The sequence below is a fragment of the Capra hircus genome, chromosome 19, assembly GCF_001704415.2.
Source record: "Capra hircus breed San Clemente chromosome 19, ASM170441v1, whole genome shotgun sequence".
Classification (NCBI taxonomy): Eukaryota; Metazoa; Chordata; class Mammalia; order Artiodactyla; family Bovidae; genus Capra; species Capra hircus.
The window spans coordinates 53,734,302-53,757,938 of record NC_030826.1 but is presented as its reverse complement, the minus strand read 5'-3'; the positions used below and the strand labels follow the sequence as shown (position 1 = coordinate 53,757,938).

The following is a 23,637-nucleotide window of genomic DNA, read 5'->3' as shown; positions in this document are numbered from 1 at the left end:
TGTCACTATCCCCATTTCACAGATGAGGGACTCGGCGCAGACAGGTTAAGCAGCCCAAGGCCACACAGCTAGAAGGTTTGGATTCAAGAAGCCTGACTCCAGAGCCCCTAAACCTCCTCCGATTTCTGGTTTTGCTCCCTCTTGTCTCTGAGGCTCAGAGAGGGCTGCTAACTCGGCCAGGGACACACAGTGGGTTAGTGGCAGAGGTGGAGTCACGTCTCCCAGGCCTTGGTGCTGATGTCTTTCCTTGAGCCAGTGCCTGTTTGGAGGCAGAATGGTCCACCCATCCTTGAGGTGGGGCCAGAAGTACCAGGGGCGGCTGGTCTGCATGGCCCAGGATGGGGCAGCTGGGGGAGACAGGATGCCTCTGGGCTAATGAACCGTTACTGTTCTGTGGGTGCCTTTGCGTCTCCCAGCTCCTCACCTCTTGGATTTGTCTGGGGAGCACAGATTTGTGTTAGCAGGACAAATCTGAAAGCAGCGCTATGGGTGTCTGAGCCCTGCCTTTGTATAATCAGTGAGATGCTGACCTCTGGGGGCTTCCCTGCTTCCACCTGCAAAATCTGTGCCCTGTGGACCTCCTTCAAGGCGAGAGCTGGGAACTGGTGCAGAAAAGCCCTTTCCCAGCAGAGTGTGTGTTCTCTGGGCCTTGACCTTGTGTGCTTTTGTGCCTGGGGGTGGGGGTGGGGGCTCTGGGAAGGGCGGGGGCCTCTGCTGTCCACGCTCAGGAAGCCGCAGAGTCCATCCTCGCCAGGAGGATGGATGCCGGCAAGAAGTGAAAGAGTTAACGGTGGATCCTGCGTCCCTGGCTCCCTCCCCAGCTTTCCCAGGGAAAGGGCAGGAACTAGCGGCCTCCTCTTCAGAGGAAGGGGTGGGCGGGGACGCGAAGGGAGCTGTTCCTCTGCAGAGTCACCTCCTGCACATTCAGTTCCACCGACTTCTGCAGACCAGCTGTTCAGAGCGAACCCAGAAGGCAGAGGGAGGCTTTCCAATAGGCGCAGAGGACGGAATGAATGTGGGATTCATTACAGGAATCTGGCAACACACAGAGCCTCACTTTCTCCCCTGAGATAGGAGGGGGGCAGGGTCCTCCATGAGTCGAGGAGGAGGCCCTGGGTGGGAGCCAACGGGTGGGGGTGTGAGGCCAGAGTACCTTCCCTTCCCCCACAGCTGAGCCCCAGGGGGGCCCCTGCTTCCCTTTGCCTGGGGCTCGCCCTTCCCCTGAGAACCGCAGGCTGGAGTCACGTGCCTGCTTCCCTCCACTTCCCTCCCACCGCCCCTGCCCTGCCGGGAGAGAATGGTTTGGCCCCTTTGGCCCTTGCCACCTACGGCCTCCTGTTTGGCTGCGCTGGCCTCTCTCCATGGAGGCTGGGCTGAGCGTGGGCAAAAGCCACTTCCTGGCAGCCAGGCTGGGTCCTGGGGAGCCCCTGGAGGCCGCTGGCACCCCTGTCCTGGCGTTGGGAGGACGGCGGGGGGGGAGGCCAGGGGCCACTGTGTGAGACACGGCATAAGGAATGTCCCCGAGTGTTTCTCAGGCCGGGGGTGCCCCTGGGTTCCGGACGCTTTGTCTGGGCTTGGTGAGCTGTTTGCTGTGGATGCAGAAGTCGGGGTGTCCACTTAGGATTAGCCTGACCCTGATCCCGCAGTTTCTGGAGGAGGAAACGAGAGGCAGAGTGACTTCCCCAAAGCCACACAGCCCAGCATTCCCTCGCTCTGTGCCTCCCCATGTGGCAGCTGCTGTCATACTGTGATTTAGACGCCTGTTGCTGAAATGTTTGGAAAGCAAGACTCCTGGGAGAGAAGTGAGGCATGTGGTTTGGGGTGTCAGGAACCAGGCCTGGTTCCCGGGGGGTAGAACACTGACCCCTCACCCACATTCTCCACCCCAAACCCCTGGGACCACTCTGCCACGAAGCTGGAGTGACCTGGGCTTGGGGATCCTAAATTCGTCTTTCTGCACACAAGACTGCCTTCATATGACTAGCTCTTTCTGGTGAGGAAAGGGGGCTCTCTCTGCTTGTGAGGGTCCCACAGTGAGGTGGGAGGAAGCTGGCACCCTGGGAGCTGGCGGTCGACTGCACTGGCCTCCTCTGCTCTGGTAAGGGAAATCCTGGGCCTGTGATTCTACCCTTTGTCTCTCGCCAGGACCTGGGTTAGTTGAGTTGGCAGAAAGATGACTCCCAAAGACGGCTGTGTCCTAATCCCCAGAACGTGTGACTACGTCAGCCTACAAGGCAAAGGGGAATCGAGGTTGCTGATCAGCTGGCCCTGAAGTAGCGAGATTATCCTGGATAATCTAGAGGGGATGATCCTGGATAATCCACACAGAGCCAGTGTAATCATGAGGGTCCTGAGAAGTGGGGGGAAGGAGACAGGCAAGTCAGCATCAGTGATGGGATGTGGGGAGATTCCACAGGCCACGCCAGCTGTAAAGATGCCGGGGGGGTGGGGAGGCCAGGAGCCCAGCAATGCAGTGGACTCTGGAAGCTGGGACGACAGGTGGTCAAAGGGACTCTCCCCCGAGCCTCTGGAGGGCACCAGCCTTTGGTTTTAGCTCAGCAACTTTGTGTTGGACTTGACTCCAGAGCTGTAAGAGGACGACCTGCGCTCTTCTGAGTTCCCGAGCTGTGTGGTTCGTTACGGCAGCAACGGGAATGAAGACAGGAAGTGCTGGTCCTCTTCTGGAAGAATTCAGGAGGAATTCCATCTGTGTCCTGAACCCTGGGGGTTCTGGGCTCCCCTAGACACTCCCAGCCCTAGAGTCCACGGGACACACCCCTCCCCGCCCCCGGGCCGGGCAGGAAAGAAAACAGTTGCGAAACTCTTTCCCACTTTCACAAGTGAAGGCGAGGCTGTGGGCCGATGTTCCTGTCTCCTTTTTGTGACCTTTTCCACACCTAGACTTAGAATTCTGTAGCTGAAAGAGACTCTAGGTTCATCAGCTTGGTTTGCAATGAAGAAGGAAGCTGAGGCCCAGGAAAGTGAGCCTGCATGGCTAGGGTGGTGGTGGTGGGTGGAAGGCTAGTGGGTGGGGACTGCCAGGGAGCAAAGCAGATTGGCTGTGTGTGTTTGGGGTGGGAGGTGGGCTCTGGGGAGCTGGAGGAGCAGCTGCTTCACAGCCCTAGAGCCTGGGGACCCCAGGACGCCCCAGCTTGGGGACTGTGGCCTGAGATGAGGTAGGGAAGTGCCAGGTGCGCTGCCTTAGGTGGAGACCTCCTTTGCAGATGCCGGCCAGCCTGCCCGGGGCTCTCAGAGAGCTTGGTGGGTCAGATTGCAAACTGCGCTTTCCACCATCAGCACCCAGAGCCAGCAGCTCACAAGAGTTAGGCTCCTGCCTCTGGCTGCGAAATGTCATTTTCTGAGCTGCGTGGGGACCAAGCGAATGAATCTCTACCGCCTGACCACTCTGATCGTCCTATCCTGGCATCTGGAGAAACAGCCCAGATGACACGAAGTGATAGTCTTCCAGCCTCATCAACTTGCCCCTCCGCAGCTCACACCTCTCGTGGCACCCAAACGGCTTCGCTGAGGCTCCCCCGAGGCTTGCTGCCAGCCCCACTGCCTGCCAGTCCCTTGGCCTGGAAGGTCTGTTCTTCCACAGGGGTGGGACCCCTTCTAGGTATCTTTAAGAACAGCCTCAGTGGCGTGTTCACTGGCTCTTGCTACATGGTGCCGGATACCTTAGCTTTGTCCTGAGGCCAGGACCCGGGCAGGCAGGGCCTCTGTTGGTGAGGCTTAGCCCCTTCCCCGTACCTGACAAGGTGCCTGCGTGCTCCACGTGTGTACAGGAGATGAAGGAATGAACAGACACGTCGTGAAATCATCCAGTTCCCATTTCTAACTGGTACATCACGTGTGGCATTTCACATTTTGAATATACCTTTTTTGGTGTTTGAAAGATTAAATTGGTTTTGTTAACACAGTTTACGAATAGGCAACACCTCCTTTAGCAACTAGAAGGGAGCTCCCTTGAACGTACTTAAAATATTTTCCCTATTTTGAAATAATCTTCGACTCGCCAGAGATCACAAAAGTCATAGTAGAGAGTGCTAGGGTACCCTTTGCCAGCTTCTCCCCTAATGACCTGTCACAGTACATATCAAAACCAGGAAGCTGATGGGTACAAGGATGTTAACTCAGCTACAGACTTGACTCGGCTCTCACCAGTTTTCAGGTGAAATGTCCCTTTGGGGGGCAAATGGTTCTTTGAAGTGAGACTTATCACATACATAGGTTCATGCAGTCACCACCAGAATCAGGAAACAGAAATGCTGCATCAGCAGTGAGGGTTTCGCCTGGTTTTGAACTGTATCTGAATTGTTGTTCAGTCGCTAAGTTGCATCCGACTCTGCAACCCCAAGGACTGCAATCCACTAGGCTCTTCTGTCCACAGTCTGCCGGAGTTTGCTCAAATTCATGTCCATTGAGTCATTACTGTGTTACCATGTAGTATACTTCCATTTTTGGCTTCTTCCACTGAATATTATGTTTGCAGGATTTATTCCTTTTTTTTATGTGCTTTTAGAAGCGAAATTTCCCAGAAGATCTTTTGGATCCACCATTAAGGTTTTAAAAGCACAGATACATGACAGTCATCGGTAATCCAGACTCTTCGTATCCATCAACAGTTTCTGCTGATTCTTCTCTGCGCTTCCGCTGGGGAGCTGGCAGACGCTGCCTGCCTGCGGGCTGTCTTCCCTGCTCCCACACCCGAGAAGAGGCGGGCGCAGCGCTATGGAACATCTGCCTGGGTGCCAGGCTCAGCGCCAGTCTGCACACATGCCATCTTTTTCCTTTTCATTTTCCTTGAATTCCAGTGAACCCCTTCCCCCTTTTGACAGATGAGAAAAATCACTCTCAAGAGTTAAAGAAATTTACACACACACACACACACAACCCATCGCTCAGCTGATAGGTGGTGGTGTCAGATTTGGACACCCATCCTTCTGACCTCAAAGCCTGAGTTTCCTGGATGAAATGAAAACTTGGGTGGCTTGGACCACTGGCCCCTGGGCCAGGAGTTTCAGGCACAGGGGTTCCCCAGGTTTGTGGGGTGAGCTGGGAAGGATCAGTGTCCCCCCTCCCCAACCCCAGTCTGAGTAAATAGCTGGAGGTCATGTGCCCACTGCTTCACAGCCTTGAATTTCCTGAGCTTCCAGGTCTGGGAGGAGAGAAAGGAGGAGAGGAAAGAGCTGGGCTGGGCTGGTTTGGGCCCAATTCCCAATTAAACAAGCCGCTTAGTTTCCCATGAGTGGCAGTTTTACCTGCCCCCCCCACCCCGTCTTTGCTAAAGGGGAGAGGGGTCTCAGGCATCCCCATTTAAAGCGGGCCCTGGGCTGACAAAACCTCACATCAGACATCGTAAGGAGCTGCAAAAGCCTTCAACCCTCACACCTGAAACTGAGGCCACCGCCCCAGAGGGGGAAAGAAGGCTTCTTGGGCTGGGGCGTTTTCTGCCAGGTCATGAAAATAGGCCCGGAGTCGCCAGCTCCTCTTGGTTAGAAGCTTTCTGTGGTTTTCAGAGCACTTTGACATGGTTAATTCAAAGCACTCCCCAAAACCCCGCAAGGAGGGCAGGAAGTTTGAGGCACCTCCTCTCGAGCAGCCAAACAGCAGGTGGGTTCATCACCCTCGGGCTCAGGAGGGTGAGCGGAGGCTCAGGAGGTGAGGCCTCGTCTTGGGGGCCACCTGGCCAGAGAGCCACACACAGACTTGGGGCTTTGCTTCCCCAGGGCCTGTGAAGACTGCTTGCATTTAACAACAGCAACAAAAAACACTCACCCTGGGACTTTCCTAGCAGTCCAGTGGTTAAGACTCTGAGCTCCCAATGCAAGGGGAACAGGTTTGATCCCTGGTTGGCCGCTAAGATCCCACACACTGAGTGGTGAAACCAAAAGTTAAAAAAAAAAGAAAAAGGAAATAAATGGTAAAAAAAAAATAAATAAAAATTAAAAATTATTAAAAAGAAAACAAAAAGCATGCACCATCTCCATGAATATAGCACCTGAGCGCTTCCGTCCAGCCTGAGAAGCAAAGGTGTGGCAGTCTTCTTTCCTTCCTCTGACCAGGCTCAGCCTGCATTCGTATCTATTTATCGTTCCCATGTTTACTTAGAACTTTCGCTGGGCAGCTCTCTTTCTCTCAGTATTACATGCTAGTGTTTTACGTGTTGCACAACAGCATACCCAGCTTGTTCTGTGTAAGCAGCCTCTTCTGTAAGTTGAGGTGACCTGCACCATTGCCTGGGGCTTCCCGGGTGGCTCAGCGGTAAAGAATCTGCGGGTTTTGTCCCTGGGTTGGGAAGATCCCCTGGAGGAGGGCATGGTGACCCCCTCCAGTATTCTTGCCTGGAGAAAGCCAGAACAGCCTGGCGGGCTACAATCCATAGGGTCTCAAAGAGTCGGACATGACTGAAGTGACTTAACACACACATGGGTATTGGGGAGGGAAAACTTTACCCTCTTAGCTTCAGTCTTTTGAGGGTCTGCAGACTAACCCAGGAGCCACATAAGTAAGAGAAAAGACAGACGTAAGCACATAAGTAAGGGATTTCACAGAAAAAAAATGTGACTCAAAGGGGCTTTAGGACTTAGGGCTTAGATACACACCTTTGTAGTAGGGGAGGAGGAGAAAGGCCCTTACTGAAGAACAAAGAACTCTGGAAAGATAAATGGACCCTTAGGAGGAGAAATGAGAACTAGGATGGTTTTGTGGCAGTATCTGTAGGTGTGGTGTGCAGATGCAGATGTGGACTCCATCCCTGGGTCGGGAAGATCCCCTGGAGGACGGCATGGCAACCTGCTCCGGTATTCTTGCCTGGAGAATCCCCACGGACAGACGAGCTTGGCAGGCTACAGTCCATGGGGTTGCAGAGAGTCGGACACGACTGAAGTGACTTAACACACACACAGGTATTGGGGAGGGAAAACTTTTCCTCTACCCTCTTAGCTTCAGTCTTTTTGTTGTTCAGTTGCTCAGCTGTGAGAACTCTCTACAACCCCTTGAACCGTAGCACACCATGCTTCCCTGTCTTTCACCATTTCCTGGAGCTTGCTCAAACTCATGTCCATTGAGTCAGTAATGCCATCCAACCATCTTGTCCTCTTTTGTCCCCTTCTCCTCCTGCCTTCAGTCTTTTCCAGCATCAGGGTCTTTATAATGAATCGGCTGTTTGCATCATGTGGCCAAAGTATTGGGGCTTCAGCTTCATTATCAGTCCTTCCAATGAATATTCAGGACTGATTTCCTTTAGGATGGACTGGTTGGATCTCCTTGCAGTCCAAGAGACTCTCAAGAGTCTTCTCCAACACCACAGTTCAAAAGCATCAATTCTTCGGCACTCAGCCTTCTTTATGGTCCAGTTCTCACATCCATACGTGACCACTGGAACAACCATAGCTTTGACTATATGGACCTTTGTTGGCAAAATAATGTCTCTCCTTCAGTCTTTTGGGGGTCTGCAAACTAAACTAAGCCACACTAGTAAGAGAAAAGATAGACGTAAGCACATAAGTAAGGGATTTCACAGGAAAATGTTACTTAAAAGGTCTTCAGGATTTAGGGCTTATATACACACCTTCTTAGTAGGAAAAGGGAAGACGGAGGACACTTACTGGAGAACAGAGGACTCTGGAAAGATAAGTGGGCCCTTAAGAGGGGAGATGAGAGCCAGGATGGTTTTGTGGCATAGTATCTGTAGGTGTGGTGTGTAGACTTCTTGTCTGCGATAGTCAGTCTTCCCGGCTTGCTCAGAGGAGGAGACTGCTGACAACTGAGTTCTTCCAGAAGGTTCTGCTCTTAGGCAGATGAGACTTAAGGGACTCAAATGCCGCCTCTCCCAAGTCCTATGCCACAGTAGTGTATCCTGGACACCTTTCCAAGTATCCTTCTCTGGTTCTCTTCCAAGTCCCAGCCAGACAGTGGGCAATGTGGAGGCCCTTTATAAAAAGGCCCCATGTTGCCCATGGAATTGCCAAGGGCCCCTCTGGCCCTCCTGGAAAAGGAAATGGCAACCCACTCCAGTATTCTTGCCTGGAAAATTCCACAGACAGAGGAACCTGGCGGGCTACAGTCCATGGGGTCACAAAGAGTCGGCCACAACGGAGCACTTTAGCACCTCTGGCCCTGCACCCTCTGTGGGACGTACTGACACTCCCACCCTACCCCTGGCTTTCCTGGTGACCCAGATGGTAAAGAATCTGCTTGCAATGCAGGAGAACTGGGTTTGATCCCTGGGTTGGAAGGATCACCTGGAGAAGGGAATGGCTACCCACTCCAGTGTTCTTGCCTGGAGAATTCTGTGAACTGAGGAGCCTGGCGGGCTACAGTCCCTGGGGCCACAAAGAGTCGACTGAGCAACTAACACGTCACCCCCACCCCACTCACCCGCTGTGTCTCTTGGACACACCTAGCTTAAGTTTAAATGTTATCAGCATCTTGCCAAATCTCAAGGGTATTGTATGTGTGTGTCAGTGCTAACCAGCTACTCTCAACCCAAGCTGTCTGTTGGAATCTCCTGAGAAATGTTTAACCAACGCCTAGATTAGTTAAATCAGAATCGCTGGGGAGGGGGCCTGGGAATCTGTATTTTCTCGAAGCTCCCCTTAGGTTTGAGAACCTCTGAGCAGAAGTCAAACAAACATCCTGCTCTTTCTACTTGTTTGTTCCCTTACTCCTCAGTTCCAGACCCTCAGTCCCGCCTCTAAATACCAAATTGTGTATTGCTGGACTGAAAAAATATACCGTCTTAGCTGCTTAAGCTTTTGTTTTGGTCCTAATTTCAATGGAGGATCAGGAAATCTAGAGTGTCGCTCGTAACGCCGGCCTGGAGCGCCCCCACCTGGAGGTCTTCCCTCCTGACACCACCCCCCACCCCACCCCCGGGGAGAGCTCTCCAGTACCGACACGCTGGGTTTCTGCTTGAAATCTGTGCAGGATCGGCTTGTTTTGTTGCTGGGAGTTCGGGATTTTGGAAGGAGGATGGAGTAGTGGGGTTGGAAGTGTGCCTGGGGCTACCGCTTAGCTACAAAGTATCCATCCCAACCAGAATAATAGAGTTGGCTGCGAGTGAGAGTTAAGATATCATCAAATAATTTCTGACACATTGTTGATGTAATGATAGCTTTTCAAGAGGGAAAAGGAATGTGTATTAAAGGTGCCTGCCAGGGGAAGAGGCAACCTGAGGGTGAGGCTGGGAGGAGTGCTTAGAAAGGAGGAAATGGGGCCTTCCGGCTGCCGAGTTCCACAAACATTTACAGGGGCCGCTACCCAGGAGCCGGGGCGGGCGGCGGGGAAGGTGAGTGAATCAGCCAGACAAGTGTTTTGGGTCAGGTTGTGAGGTAGGAAACACAAAAGCGGGCAGGGGTGGTCATAGCTGATGGAACACCTGGAGGGCTTCCTGGAAGTGGTGACTTTTACCAGGGGATTTTAGGTATGGTTTGGGACACTATGGGGCCCGGGTGAAGAGCATAGGGGCCCTTAGAACACGAGCATGCCTAGAGGTGTGGCTGAGTCGGACAGCGATCAGGATCAGAGGTGGCAGCCTGGGGGTTGTGGCTGAAGCTGGTGACAAAAAGTAAGGCCAGCCTCTCCTGAGATGCGGGGAGAGGAGACTCCTGTGTCTTGGGGGACGAGGTGAGGAAGGTACCGGGGAGAAGCGACCTGCCAGGAGGGGTGGTTAATGCATGCCACGTGCTGTCCCCCAAGGTCAGTCGGCCATGAAGGTCGTTTCAAGAGGTTGTTTCTAATGGTGGAATGGGCAGAAGCCAGAGAGCAGAGGTTAAGAAGTGAGTGGGCGCTGAGAAGGTGGAAGCAAGTGTAGACCAACTGGTAGGAGGTCGGGTTGTTGAGAGAGGAAGCAAGCAAGCCTACAGTTGGAGGAGGGGGCGGGGCCACAGGAAGTGGGGGTGGCCTTGTTTTTGAGATGAGGGGCAGCCTGAAGGTTCTCCTAGGTCAAGTTGAAAAGGACCTGGGAAAAAGACAGATGTCAACCCGAGGTGACAACAAGCTCTACTGCAGAGAGAAACTGCGCTAGGGTCCCCTCCCTCCCCCGTGCATGCCTGGGCCTTTGCCCTTGGGCTGTGGGGTCCTCCCCCACCCCAGGAACGACGGCGGGGGACTTGCGTGAGGGGCAGCACCTCCTGAGGTCGGCCTGACTCTAGGCACCTGGGCCCCCCATCCCTGGGGGCATGTGGCTGCTTATGCTCCTGGCTCACTTCAGCCCCCAGCCTCACACTTCCAACCCGCCCAGCCCTTCCCTTGTCCTCCTGCAGGGGGCGGGCCTGGGGGCAGCCCAGTGACCTGCCTGCGGAGGCGGGGAGGGTATTTTTCTTGGCCTTTGATGGAAAGCATCCCCTGCATCCCGTGGGGGTTTGCCCGGGGTGGGTTGGAAGGGAGCTGGCAGGAGGGCTGAGTTGTGTGCTCGCCACCAGGCTTTTGGGCTTGGCAGGAGGACCGTTCGGGACCTGGGAACTGGGGTGGGGGTGGTGCGTGCGTGAGTGAGGGAGGGAGGGCACTGTGTAACCGCTTCCTTCTCCCGCTGCTGCTGCACGCTGGAGCCAGCATCTCGGGCATCACATGAGTGGCTCTGCTCTGCAGGGCGGGTGCCTCCCCCACAGGATGCTGTGCTCTTCACCCAGTTGGCCTGGCTGGAGGTGGAAGCTTCGACGTGTCCCTCTGTGGCTTCCAGCGTGGGACCCTCCTGCCAGACAGCCGATCAGTGCAGTTGCCCCCGGCGACCTCCCCCCCCAACCCCGTCCCCCGTGTTCCCGATGGTGGGGTCTGCTCATGGACAGATGGAAACGGCCCACAGCACCCTTGTCAAGGACACCATGGGGCAGCCCACGCCCCACCCTCCCCACCCCCCGAATGCACATCAGCTGGAACCCGGCGAGGGGGGTTTCTTTAGCTTTCTATGGATGAGTCCAACTCTCTCTCCCAAACCCCGACTAATATCCTATAGGTCTGGGAAGGGTCCGGCTCACAGGTGCATGGCCTGGAACAAGTTCCCATCCCACTCTCAGAGTTTGTGTCTTCATCTCTCCAGAAAGCTCCCAAACTTACACAGGTCGAGTTGCAGACTGCAGGGCTGCATGAGTTTCCTTTGGTGTGGCTGCTCTTCCAACTTCGGAGAAGCCAATGGCACTCCACTCCAGTACTCTTGCCTGGGAAATCCCATGGATGGAGGAGCCTGATAGGCTACAGTCCATGGGGTCGCGAAGAGTCGGACACGACTGAGCAACTTCACTTTCACTTTTCACTTTCCTGCACTGGAGAAGGAAATGGCAACCCACTCCAGTGTTCTTGCCTGGAGAATCCCAGGGACGGGGGAGCCTGGTGGGCTGCCATCTATGGGGTCACAGAGTCGGACACAACTGACGTGACTTAGCAGCAGCAGCAGCAGCAGCAGCAGCAGCAGCTGTCCCAACTTACCGCATACTCAATGGCTTCAAACAACAGAAATTTATTCTTCTTACAGTTCTGGTGGTCAGAAGTCTGAAATCAGGGGCACTGGGCAGGGCTGGCTCTGTCTGGAGGATCCAGAGGGAGAAGCTGTCCTTCCTTCACCTTCCAGTGGCTGCCTGCGCCCTTGGCTTGTGGCCGCATCACTCCACTCTCTGCCTGCATCATCACACAGTCATCTCCCCTATATTCTTCAAGTTCCCCTCTGCAAACTTATCTTAAGGACCCTCGGGATTACGTTCGGGGCCCAGCCACATAATCGGGAGAGCCTCTGCGTCTCACAGCCCTTCATCCCTGCGGTCGGTCCTGCCGTGTAAGATCACATTCAGAGGTTCTGGGAAGATGGGGCATGATACAGTCTCCCCCAGGGCTCCTGATCTGTCTTGGGGCCCCTCTGGTTTTAAGGGATAAAACAAGAAAACAAACTGGCTCCAGTGAAAGGAGGGCACGTTCTTTATTATTGACCATGCACACATACCGCTTGTGCAACCGTCGCCGTTATCTACTTCCAGCATATTTGCTCACCTCAGTGGAAACCCCATATCCATGAAGCGTCACTGCCTAGCCATGGCTGCCCCCGCCTTGGTGACCCCTGCTTTCTGTCTTTATAGATTGTTTTTTAATCAGTGCAGTTTTGAAGTTAGTAACCAGAAGCGTGTTGAAGTACTTATTGGATGCAAGGGAAGTCAGTGCCTGGGTGTCTGAGTGGGAGGAGCAGTTGAGGGAGCCTGGGTGTCCAGAAGGGTTCCTGGCTCCAGGCTGCCAAGGAAGCTTCAATAGCCCAACTCATTCTTTAAAAAAAAAAAAAAAATTATTTACTTACTTATTTTTGGCTGTGATGGGTCTTCATCGCTGCGTGCGGGCTTTCTCTGGTTGCGGCAAGCGGGTACTATTCGTTGCGGTGCTTGGGCTTCTCATTGCAGTGGCTTCTCTTGTTGCAGGGCACATGGGCTCTCGGGCACATGGGCTCTCGGGCACGTGGGCTCAGTTGCAGCTCCCAAGCTCTAGAGCACTGGCCCAGTAGCTGAGGCGCACAGGCTTAGTTGCTCTATGGCATGTGGGATCTTCCTGGACCAGGGATCGAACCCATGTCTCATGCGTTTGCAGGCGAACTCTTTACCACCCAGCCACCAGGGAAGCCCCATTCCCTTTGAGTCGGGTTCATCCCTGCCTGCACAACCGTGAGCCAAGGGCAAGGGAAGCCCAGAAAGGGATGTGTGAGCAGTCACAGAAAACTGTCTGACCGATACTTAGCGCACATTTGGCAAAGCAGTTTCTTAGAAGCTCTGCTGTGTCGAACGGTGGAAGCTGAGAATCATGTCCTCTTGTGCTATGCTTAATCGCTCAATAGTGTCCGACTCTCTGTGACCTCCTGGACTGCAGCCCACCAGGCTCCTCTGTCCATGGGATTCTCCAGGCAAGAATACTGGAGTGGTTTGCCATGCCCTCCTCCAGGGGATCTTCCCAACCCGGGGATTGAACCCAGGTCCCCCACATTGCAGGTGGATTCTTTCCCGTCTGAGCCACCAGGGAAGCCTGCATGTCCCTTTATGTCCCCAGAAAGGGGACACTGCCACATAGGGATCAGCGGCCTCAATAGAGGCCTCAGCATCTCACAGTAGATGCTGATGTGTGTCTAGTATCACACCCAGTGTGGCTCCATATGTGGTGTGAAAAATGATCCAGATAAACCTCTCTCCAAGGGTCTGTTGTCATCTCAGGGTGAAACTGAGAATATAGAGAGCTGTGCTGTCCAGGACAGTAGCCCCTGGTCACCTGTGGCTATTGACCGCTTGAAATGTGAACAGTCCAAATCGAGAGGTTCGATAATTATAAAACACACACTGGAGACCTCCCTGGTGGTCCAGTGGTTGAGACTCCACGCTTCCAATGCAGGGGGCATGGGTTTGATCCTTGGTCTGGGAACTAGATCCCACATGCCTTGTGGCCAAAAAAACATAACATGTAACGATCTCAAAAGTGTTTATACTGATCACATGTTGGGTTGATAATATTTTGGCTCTGTTAGGTTACATAAAATGCATTAACATTAATGTTACCTATTTCTTCTTACATTTTTTACTGTGGCTACTAGAAACTTTAAAAGCACGTCTGTGGCTGGGCTGTCTGTGGCCGGCCTTCGGTTTCTACTGGAGGGTTGGATGGGCAGCTGCCCAGGTGTCAGGCTGCTCTCCCTGGATGCCGAGTGTGTCCTGAGCAGCAGTGGACTGTGAGCAGTGCCGAGGGGGCAGACGTTCTGTGTTGGAAAAGCCCCTGGACTGGGGGGCTTGGTGGGCACAAGAATACCCTCTTCTGTGCTCTGAGGGCCCTGGTCAGTGACAAGTGAGGAAAAGTTGTAAGAGGAGCCTGGCATGTGTACAAAGTACCCAGGCCACCTCCTGGACCCGTGATATGGGGGTTGGGGGTAGATGGCGGGGAGAGTGAGGGATGAGCTTGGAGAGCAGTGGTGGGCGCCCAGGAGGGGAAGCGGGCCCTGGGAGTGGACTCTGGGGCCAGAAAACTGGGGGAAACAGTGAGGCCAGAGGCTGGAAGGAGGCTCCGAGGGGAGTGCTACGGGACCAGGAGGCTGCCAGGGCAGGTGTGGAGTGCAGGCTTCATGTTAATTAACCCTACGCCTAGCCTGGCCTCCCTTGTTGCTGGTTCCTGGACCTGCTTTTTTAGGTCCCAGCCAAGTAGGCGGAAGAGTCGACTCATTGGAAAAGACCCTGATGCTGGGAAAGATTGAAGGCAGGAGGAGAAGGGGACGACAGAGGATGAGACGGTTGGATGGCATCACCGACTCAATGGACATGAGTTTGAGCAAGCTCCAGGAGATAGTGAGGGACAGGAAAGCCTGGTGTGCAGCAGTCCATTGGGTCACAGGGAGTTGGACACTGAGCAACTGAACAGGTGGGCAGGGGTTCAGGAGGGGCTGGGCCCTTGCAACTGTCTGGAAATCACCTTCTTGGACGAAAAGGATTTGTATTTGTAGAGCGGCTGCCTTTCCTGTTTCTGGACACACATGTGTCTCACTTTAATTATTGCAGCTGGAGTTGATCATGCCCATTTTACAGATGGGGAAGGTTCAGGCCAGCAGATGTTGCGTAATAAGTCAAAGATGGTTCAAGCGAAGGGGCTTCCATCTGATACTGACTCTGAGGCCCGTGCCTGGGATCCACCACGGCCTCCCTCCCAGTGAGATGCGAAGAAGGGCCCTGGACATGCATCTCCTCCCACTGGGCACTCCCCCAGCTCTGGCCAAGTGCCTGGAGACCGGGGGCAGCAGCTCTGCGTGGCCACTCCATGTCGGAGTTGGAAGGGGTTTGCAGCACAGGCCCCTGAAGACTTTGTGGCAAACCCCCAGACCTCAGAGGCCACTGGGGGGCAAGCTGGCCGTCAGGGGTAGGAGTGGCTGCTGCTGGGAAGGGCTGGCTGCTGAGGGACGTGGTGGTGGACATGGTCAGCCTACCCCTGTGGCCGGTGGGGTGGGTGCCCCTGGGTCCTTGCCCACTAACCATGCGGGGGATCTGGGAAACCTTGGGTGTGGCCTGGCCTCCGAAGGCTGAGCTGGGGGTCTTCTGGAGGCAGGAGGATGGACTGGCATTTTGCACTTGAACTAACCACTCTCTGCCCTAGGAAGACCCCAACACCAGCCCCCAGGAGCTGTCTCCTCCTGTGGGAGTGGGCCTGAGCCAAGTTGGCCCCTCCCATGCCTGGGAGTGACTCACTCCCTGGGGGTCAGAGGTCGAGGCACAGGATGGATCTGGCTGATCCCAGCGTCCAGTGGGCAGGCCCAGCCCAGGACAGGGACGCTCCCAAGCTCCCTCCTCTGGGGACCACCTAACCCATCCCCTGAGGGGGTCTCAGCTCTTCCCAGGGGCCCGCAGGGAGGGGAGAGAGAGGAGGAGACTCCGTGAGTCATCCCCAGGCCCTGAGGGGCTGGAGAAGCCTGAGCGGGATCCGATAGTAGTCTTCCGAGGCTCCAGGAAGAAGACCGAGCTCAGGGTGAGCTGGCCACCGCCGCCGCCTCCCCAGCCCCTGCGGGTTCCTCTCCGCTCCCTTCCCGGGTCATTTCCACCAGGGCACACACAGCGGGGCTGGCTCTGCTCCCACCTCAGCTGCCAGGAAACCTGACCTCCTGGGGAGGGTGGCCTGTCATCTGAGCTGCTGGGATAGGGGAGGGGGATTCAGAACCAGATGGGGGGGTACACCTGGCAGAGAGGGAGCCAGGGTGGGTGGCAGGGAGAGGGTGCCTGTGGGCAGCAGCAGGTTCTTGGCATCACCCTTCCCTCCACCCCAGCAGGACTGGGCGGAAGGGCAGCCTGGCCGTCTGTCCAGGTGAGCCTCTGGCCTTCTCTCTCTCCCTCTGGGGAACCATGTCACTTTTCCTTTTGGGGGTTAACTCAGGCTGGCTTGGGAAGTGGGCTTCTTGGCGTTCCTCGGTCACAGCTAGCGCCCCTTCTCTCCGCCTGCCTCCACCCCCACCCACTCCCTCCGCACCCCTCGTCCTGCCCCTTCAGAGCCGCTGCCCCGCTGAGCCTCCCTCTGCAAGGAGGCCGTCGCGGTCCCTCCCTACCTCTGCCCGCGCTCTGGGAGGCTCCTTGTTCCTCGGCCACAAAGCCCCTTTGATCCTCTGCTCGGCTCCGAGCCATGTGACCCGGTGGGCGGGCCGCGCGCGCAGGCGGCCGGCGCAGCCCGACTCAGCTGCTGGGTGAGTCCGCGCTCCCTTTGTTCCCACCAGCCTCGCTCGGCTCGCAGGGGGCTCTCAGGTGGTCTGGCCGCCGGGAAGCCCCCCTCCCCCGCGCCCCAGGGCTGAGCGGGAACGGCGCCTCCCCGGAGCCCCTCCAGGCCCGGCCACCCCCCCGCCCCCCACAGCCGGCGGGACAGCCCCCCTGGCCCCAGGAGCGGGGCGGCGGGAACTCGGTCCTCCACGCGGGGCCCAGATTTTCGGCCGCGGAGCAGAAGAGTACGGCTTTGTGTGTCACAGCCGAGGCTTTGTAAATATTTGGCCGGCTACCCGAGTGGTTAAGTCCGCCTCGGCCAGCAGTTTCTTGGAGCCCATTTCCCTTTGGCAAGGGGGCTTCCCTGATATTCCTGGAGGGCCGGGAGGAGATGCTGGTGGGCCACCGCTGCTGCTTCAAACCGTCCCATCCAGATTGTCAGCCGTTAGGGGTAGGCGGGTTAGCGGAGGACTGGCTGGAGGTTAGTTTCAACAGGCGCTTAGAAATGCCCGAATTGGAGACCTCGCGGACAGAATTGTGTTCCAGGGGAGTTTGTGCTGCAGCTTGTCTGGATTCCTGGGAGGTGTTTGGGACGCTCTCAATGTTCCTGGGAGCGGCCTGGGGAGGGGCCAGTAGGGGGTGGTGGGATGGGGTGCTGGCATGCATGTGCTTTGCTAGAGGATGGGAAGGTGTCTGCCTCGCCATGCCCTGCCGGGGAGCAGCATCTCCAGGATGTGTCTTCCAAGGGGCTTTTCTAGCTGAAAGAAGTTGGGACCCTGGTCCCGTAGCCCCCCGGACTCCAGTCCCGTAGCTGGGCCAGCACATCCTCTCAGGCACCCAGACGAGGAGCAGGGGTGTGAGGTCCTGCGCAGGCAGGGCCATCTGCCCTGAAACTTCATCCCCCACATCCCCTGGGGGTCGACTGGGCGCCCAGGCTGCTGCTCTTCATTCTCGTCTCCCTCTCTTTCCTCCGCCATGAACTCTGCTGCATTTTTGTCTGAGGTTTCGGGAAGCATCTCTGCTCACCAAAGAGAAGTTTGAGATTCCTTTTCTGGAGAAAAATGTGCCAGCCAGAAGCAGTCTATACGGCAGGTTTCTGGTCCATGCAGTGGGTTTCTGCCCATGGGGACAGCGCCCTGGTTGGGATTCTGTTTTGGATCCCGCTTTGGAAAGTCCTGCTGGGGAGAAGCGAGAAAAAGGCCCCTTTTTTCATAATGGTATGCTTCCCACCCTTCGTTCATTGTTGTTTTGCCTTCAGACTTAGGGCCTGCATGGGTGTTTACATAAATGTCATTTCTCTTTGGCAACCCATAGGCTCCTTTTCAGGAACTAGAAAGAAGAACAAGTTTGTCTGACCATTTGGGAGCGGGAAGCTGGTATCCACGTGAGGTCTTCTTTGGAAAGGGGTCATGCCCACCTGACTCCTCTCAGGTCTTCTCTGGGTTAGAACGTGGCTGGGAAAGGAGGCCTCTTCTGTGGCCAACCTCTCTATACGCCCATCTCAGGGGACCTGTGTGGTCACTGACCCTCGCCCACCCCTCCTGGGCATCCCTGCTGCCCGCCTCCCATCATTTCTGGGTTGTAACACCTGCAGTACTATTGAGTCCGCTGGTTTGGGTCTGTATTTCCGTCAGGCTCTGCTCCTCGACGCTGGCCCTGTGACAGGAGTGACTGGCGCATGGGGAGGACCTGCTGTGTGTGTGGTGGGGGGGACCGGGCATTCTGTCCTGGAGGAGGCAGAGCCCTGTTCTCCTGGGAAGGGGGCTGCCAGGAGGCAGAACAAGAGCCCCTGCTGTCATTGGCCCCCACCAACACCAAGCCTTGAGGGGGCCCAGGGGGTTGTTTCCTGAGTGCCGGGTCCATCGTCCCAGGCCTCCAGGCTGGGATTCACCAGGGCTTTCACCCCAGGAGCCCTGAACCCCTTAAGACAACCAGGATCCTGGGGCTGACACTGCCCCACCCCCTGCCTGCGTCCACGGCCACCCTGTGCTCTCCCCACTTCCTGCTGTGTCACCACCAGCCTGAACGGTTCTCTCGTCAGATAGGGCAGCTTTGCAGGAGGGCGGCGTCCTAGGGCTGAGATGCATTCGGCAGAAGGCGAGCACCCCCTCAGCAGCGTGGAGCGGCACTGGCTTCCTGTGGTGTCAGAGGTCTCTTAGGACGCCCGTCACCGCCACCGCCACCATCCCCACCCCCACCCCCCGCACGGCTCACTCCTGGGCCTTTCCCAGATTGCCGATGGCTCTGGGCTCCCTGTCCCTCCCATTGGCCGGGTGTGTAGGAAGCAGGACTTTATTTCACCCTGTGAGGGTGAGGACAGACACTTGCTGGCTCCCTGAGCCCCTGGCCGGGGCCCTCGGCAGTGGCGGTCAGCCTTCCACACCTGCTCATCCCTCTTCTTGCCCGCCGCCAACCTTGGCTTAGGCCATAGATGCTTCAGGGATTGGAGCTGGGGTCCCAGCTCCCCTCAGCGGGGGTCTTGAGGAAGATGCTTCCAGCAGGCGTCATAGCCCTTGGCCGGGACTCCCCTCCCAGACTTCTGCCTGCCAGCACCAGGCTTGGGTTTGTTTGTTGAGTACCAGCCTGGTTCCTGGGACAGGTAGGGACCTGTTCTCAGCAGCTCAGTGGAGCCTCCTGACGCCTTCCCAGGAGCGCCTCCGAGGTGGTGGCCAGTCAGCCAGCTCTGCAGGTGAGCCTGTTGGCTGTGCAGCCTAGGGGGGTGGCCAGCAAAGGCGCGGGTCTGATCCACAGCCGGGAGGGCGCCTTGCCCCACCTGGTGGGCCCTCCAGCCTGCCCACCTCCCAGCGCGCTCCCCACGGGCCCTGTACTGGGGCTCGCAGAGCGGTAGGTGGAACATCTGGCCCGGGGTGTGGGTGAGGGGGTGGGGTCCTAACTTGCCACTCTCTTTTATTACTACTGAGATCAGGCGGAGAAGGGCTTACTGCTGAGAGGCCTGGGGAGCTCTGATTCCACCTCTGCAGGGGCCTGAGCGGCCACTTGGCCTCACCTGGGCTCACTTGTCCCCCACAGTAGCTGAGCTGCATCATCCCACCCACCCATGTGGGCTGCGTGGCTGGCCCTTGGTGGCAGGGGAAGGGCAGCTCAAGGGGAAGGGCAGCTCAAAGCAAAGGGCCCGAAAGAGGGAAGATGAACCAGTTTGCTTCCTCTCCCTTCCCGGCCATTCCAGCGTAAATAAACTCTTTAACCAGGGTTAGTAGCTAGATCATAGCAGAAGCACCCCATTTCTTGTTGCTCTGCTGAAGCTGGCGCGGGGTGGGGTGGGACAGCACCCACCCCGTAAGATGTCAACTCCAGAGCACCCTGGCTGTTCTCAGAGGCTCCAGGTTGGGGTTCAGTCGCCCACCCTGACCCCCACGGAGCCTTCCTGGAGGAGGGGTGCTCCATCCTCTGTTTCTTTGCTTCTGGCATGCGTGCCACAGGGCCCTCCAGAGCCATGTGCCCTGGAGGGGGACCCCTGGCCCTGTCCTGCCCTGTGTGTGCCAGGCACCGAGTGCCCAGTGAGGTGATCACTCCAACAAGCGTCCTTGCTGGTGTCCCCAGTGGAATGCGCGCACACCTCCTCCCGCCTCCCACACCCTCATCTCTTCTCTTATCTCCCAGGCCTGTCGCCAAGGCCTCTGAAAGCAGATAAGGTTTTCCCTTTCCTGGGGCAAGAAAATGAGTCTCCCTCCTGCGAGGAGGACTCTCCATGCCAGGTGAGAATGTCTGTGTCTTGCCTGTGTGTCTTGCCCTGGACGGTGCCCCTGTGTCGGGTTGAGCCTTCTCGGTCTTCGTGGAGGCCTGGACACTCCTGTTGTTTCTCAGTGGAGGCGTGAGCAATACCGCGTGATCGCGGTGTTTCATCTTTATTCAAATGCTCTGTGGTTCCTGTGAGACGAGACAAGCTTCAGAGAGCCTTGTAAGAACAGACATTTGTTTTGCTCTCTTTTCATGAGCGCTCCTTGGCCCCCCCCCCTTTTTTTTTTTTTAAGAGAAAGGACGGAAGAGCAGCGTTTCTTTGGTGATTTGAATACATTTTCCTGAGGCAGGGGGCTGGATCAGATGACCCTGGCCCTGCCTCCACGCTCGGGTGCTGTGGGAGCTGTTGGGAAGTGAGGACAGGACCCCAGTCTTGTTTCTCGGCTGCCCGGGACCAAGGAAGAGCTGCCAGTTGCTGGGGTCAGTTGTGGGCCCCGGAGACGAACGACAGGTGGACAGCGGCCCCGTTGAGTTGGAGTGAGAATCCTTCTCGATTTTCATTTGGGGGCTGGTGGGGGGCTGGTGGGGGGCAGAGAGTGGTGGAGGGTGTCATGCACAGCCTCCCGGCGGGGGAGAAGTCCCGGGGCCACTCTGCAAACCGCACGCTCCGCTGACATCCCTTCAGTCACCCCAGTGGCTTTACAGTCAGCCCACCAGGCCAGGAGCCCCACAACTGGCACCGGCTCCCACCCACGGCTCCTTGGGGCCAGGTGCCTGGGGCCCCCAGTCTCCACGTCCAGGAGTGTCACGGGACCGTCGTCACCAGCTGGGGGGCTGCCTGCCTCCCTCCCCACTTGACCGAGGTGGGCACTGAAGCGAGGTGGGTTGGGACGGGTCCGTGACGAAATGCCATCCTCCCAGACTGTTCCTCACGGGAAGGAGAACGTTTTAAGAGGCAGCTGTGTTCCATTGGTTTAAGTGCAGTTGTTGAAAAAGTGGGAAAACAGAAGGTCCTCCGCGTGTCACCCACTGCCCAGGAGGTGCTGAGGGCAGGTAGGAAGGCGCCTTGGTGTCCCCTGGCCTCCACGGCCACCCTCCGGGGCTGGAGTGCGATGGTGAGTAGCAGTCAGGCAGAGGAGAGGGCTCAGGAGGGTGGGGGGGGGGCGCCCCGTGTCCATGTGGCAGCTGCTTCTCACATGGCTCACCTCCGTGAGGGCCACCCCCACGCAGCAGCCCCTCCTCAGATGCCTGCTTCCTGCCTGCCTGCTGCAGAGCTGCTCAGCTGTGCTTTCCCGTCTTTCCAAACTCTTGGCTGCCTCCCCAGCTTCCTCTGGGGCCCACCGTGGAACCAGACGGCCCGGTCCTGTCTCCCTGAGGCTCCTGGGACCCTGTCTGTGTGCCAGCAGCTGCCTCTGTCCCCCTCACTCTTTCACTCCTTCGTGTATCCATCCAGCAACGCTTTGGGAGGGGGGAGCCATCTCCTGAAGAGGTGCCACTGTGCCTGGGGGCCAGGCCCCTCATGGGCCACGGAGAGATGGGCGGGTGACCCCCATGTGCACCTCAGTTTCTGCATTCAGCCTGCTGCCAGTTCACTGGCTTGTGGGGAGACGTGTGAGTCAGGGGTTGGGGAGTTGGTCCTCAGGTTTTGTGGGGTAGGTACAGTTGAGGCCAGAGGCCTCTCTATGGGCTCCCCCCACAGCTCACCGTGGGGCTCCCCGAGGATGGCTGGAAGTAAAGAGCTGATTCACACCACGGGGCACCCCGAAACCCAAGTGCTAAAGTTATAATTAAACCTTGAGAAACCTGGGGGCTCCTCCCCCTCTGAGGCCTGCACCACCTCGTAAAAGTGGGGCTTCACTCAGTTCTCTCTTGTGGCTTGTTTGGCATCCTGAGGGTTTGGGACAGGGGTGGAGGGAGGACTTGGACCTCTAACGGATTTGGGGTGGGCCCAGGAAATCCGGCGGTGCCCCCCCAGCAGCTCTGCAATCATTTCCTCCAGACTAGCTAGCACTCAGGACTCTGACCAGCCTCAGCTCCTGGCCGGTCAGGTGGGCGGTGGCGGGGTGCGGGTGGGTGCTGGCCCACAGCGGCTGCACCCCGCTGGTTCAGGCACACGGAGGGGGTCTGAGTGGGTGTCCTGGGTAGCAAAGGTTTTCACCTCTTGTCCCTCCTGTGCAGAGATCTGGGATGAGCCACGTTTAGCCTTTCTGATTGCTGACTGGCTGCCTTTGCTGCCCCATCCCCCTCCTTTCAGGCTGAGGCTTCCTTCGTAGTAAACAGGGCTTGCTCCTGGGTCATTCTATGACTTGACAGGTTCTAGCCCGTGACGCTGAGGCCCCTTCTTTAAAGTTCATGTTGAGTCCTTATGAGCACTGGTGGTGTGAGGAGTGGGCCGCGCAGGTGGAGAAGTCACCAGAATCACCCACCCCCATACACACATACACACACAGGCCGCTGAATGGAAAGTGGGGAGGGGCGTGCAGGCTGGATTGGTGCGGGGGATGGGGGGGCCAGCCGTGGACAAGAGGACACCATTGTTGTTCTGGTTTGTTCCCTGGGGACCACAATCATCGGCCTTCTTGTTGATAATAGCTTTATGGAGATATTAATCCACATTCCAGAAAATGCACCCTTTTATTGTGTACAATTCAGTGGTTTCCTGTATACTTACAAAGTTACCATCATCAACAATTCCAGAATATTCTTATCACCACCCCTCAGAGATCTTAAGTCCATTACTGGTCATTTTCAGCGCCTGGCAGCCACGAATCTGCCTGCTGTCTGTGAATTTGCCTATCCTAGTAACTTCTATCAGTAAAATCATGTCGTGATGGCTTTCTTTTTTCCTTTTAGTGGGTGGCCTTTTGTATCTGGCGTCTTTCACTTGGTGTAATGTTTTCAAGGTTCGTCCATACGTAATGTGTCCCTGCTCCATTCCTATTTATGACTGCACAGTATTCCACTTTAACAGTTGCATCACATTGCGTTTATCCATTCGTGGGCTGATGGGCATCTATTTGGGCTGTGTCCACTTTATAGCTCATGTGAATCGTGCCGCAGTGAACATCGGGGCCCAGGTTTGGGTGGGCACATGTGTTTTCATTTCTCTTGGGGACCTGCACAGTCAGTTTGGAACACTTGGCTCACCCGCACCCAGTTAGGGGTGCACTGTTGGTCTCTTGGGCCCCACTCCCAGTGGCTGTGAGCAGTGTGTGTCAAGTCTTGAATCTGTGTCTCTGTGCAATTGGCTGGGGGTTTTTTGGTTTCACTGTGAGTCCAGGGCCAAGCTTTGCGGAATAGGATGAATCAATGAGGAGTTAATGCAGGGAGGAGTTGGGGGTGGGACCAAGGCGCAGAGGAGCCTGTTGGGTCCTGCCCCTGACTTCTGGTTTCCTTGGCCTGCACAGGGCCCAGGACAAGGCAGGAAGGGGAGAAGGAAGGCTTGTGTGTCCTCTCCAGGCAAGACAGGGGGACACGTGACAGTGAAGTAGGGGCGGCGAAAGAGGAAGTGGGTGGAAGGAGTGGGCGGGGTTGGAGTACCTTCCCCCAGTGGGAAGGTGGGGACAAGGATGCACCCCCATCTCCATTCCTGGCGGGAGGGGGAGGTGTTTCCTTCCTGGGAAGGTGGAAATGCAGGGCTTAGGGGAGGTCGGCCTCTGGGGTCCAGGGAGAGTGTGAGGGTGACTGCTGTTCCCCTCAGAATCTGCAGGAGCAACAAGCTACACCCTTTCTGGAAGGTTGTGTGCATCACAGGCAG

The 23,637-nt window shown here is 56.5% G+C and overlaps 1 protein-coding gene and 1 long non-coding RNA gene across 6 annotated transcripts in view; both read left to right on the top strand.

The window, feature by feature from the left end:
• The window catches only part of SEPT9 (septin 9), a 180,701-nt gene that overhangs the window by 128,095 nt on the left and 28,969 nt on the right, over positions 1–23,637 (top strand). The window contains exon 1 of one of the 5 annotated variants that reach the window (XM_018063716.1): positions 16,114–16,171. The exons of 3 other annotated variants lie outside the window; for them this stretch is intronic. The gene's annotated coding sequence lies outside the window, so the exon portion shown is untranslated. Of the gene's footprint in view, positions 1–16,113; positions 16,172–20,264; positions 20,418–23,637 lie in introns of those variants that run through there. One more of the 5 variants, XM_018063718.1, reaches the window with a different exon arrangement.
• On the top strand, positions 18,791–20,170 carry LOC108638193. The gene is made up of 2 exons (XR_001919620.1): positions 18,791–18,870; positions 19,803–20,170. It is a non-coding gene; the product is annotated as an uncharacterized LOC108638193 (long non-coding RNA).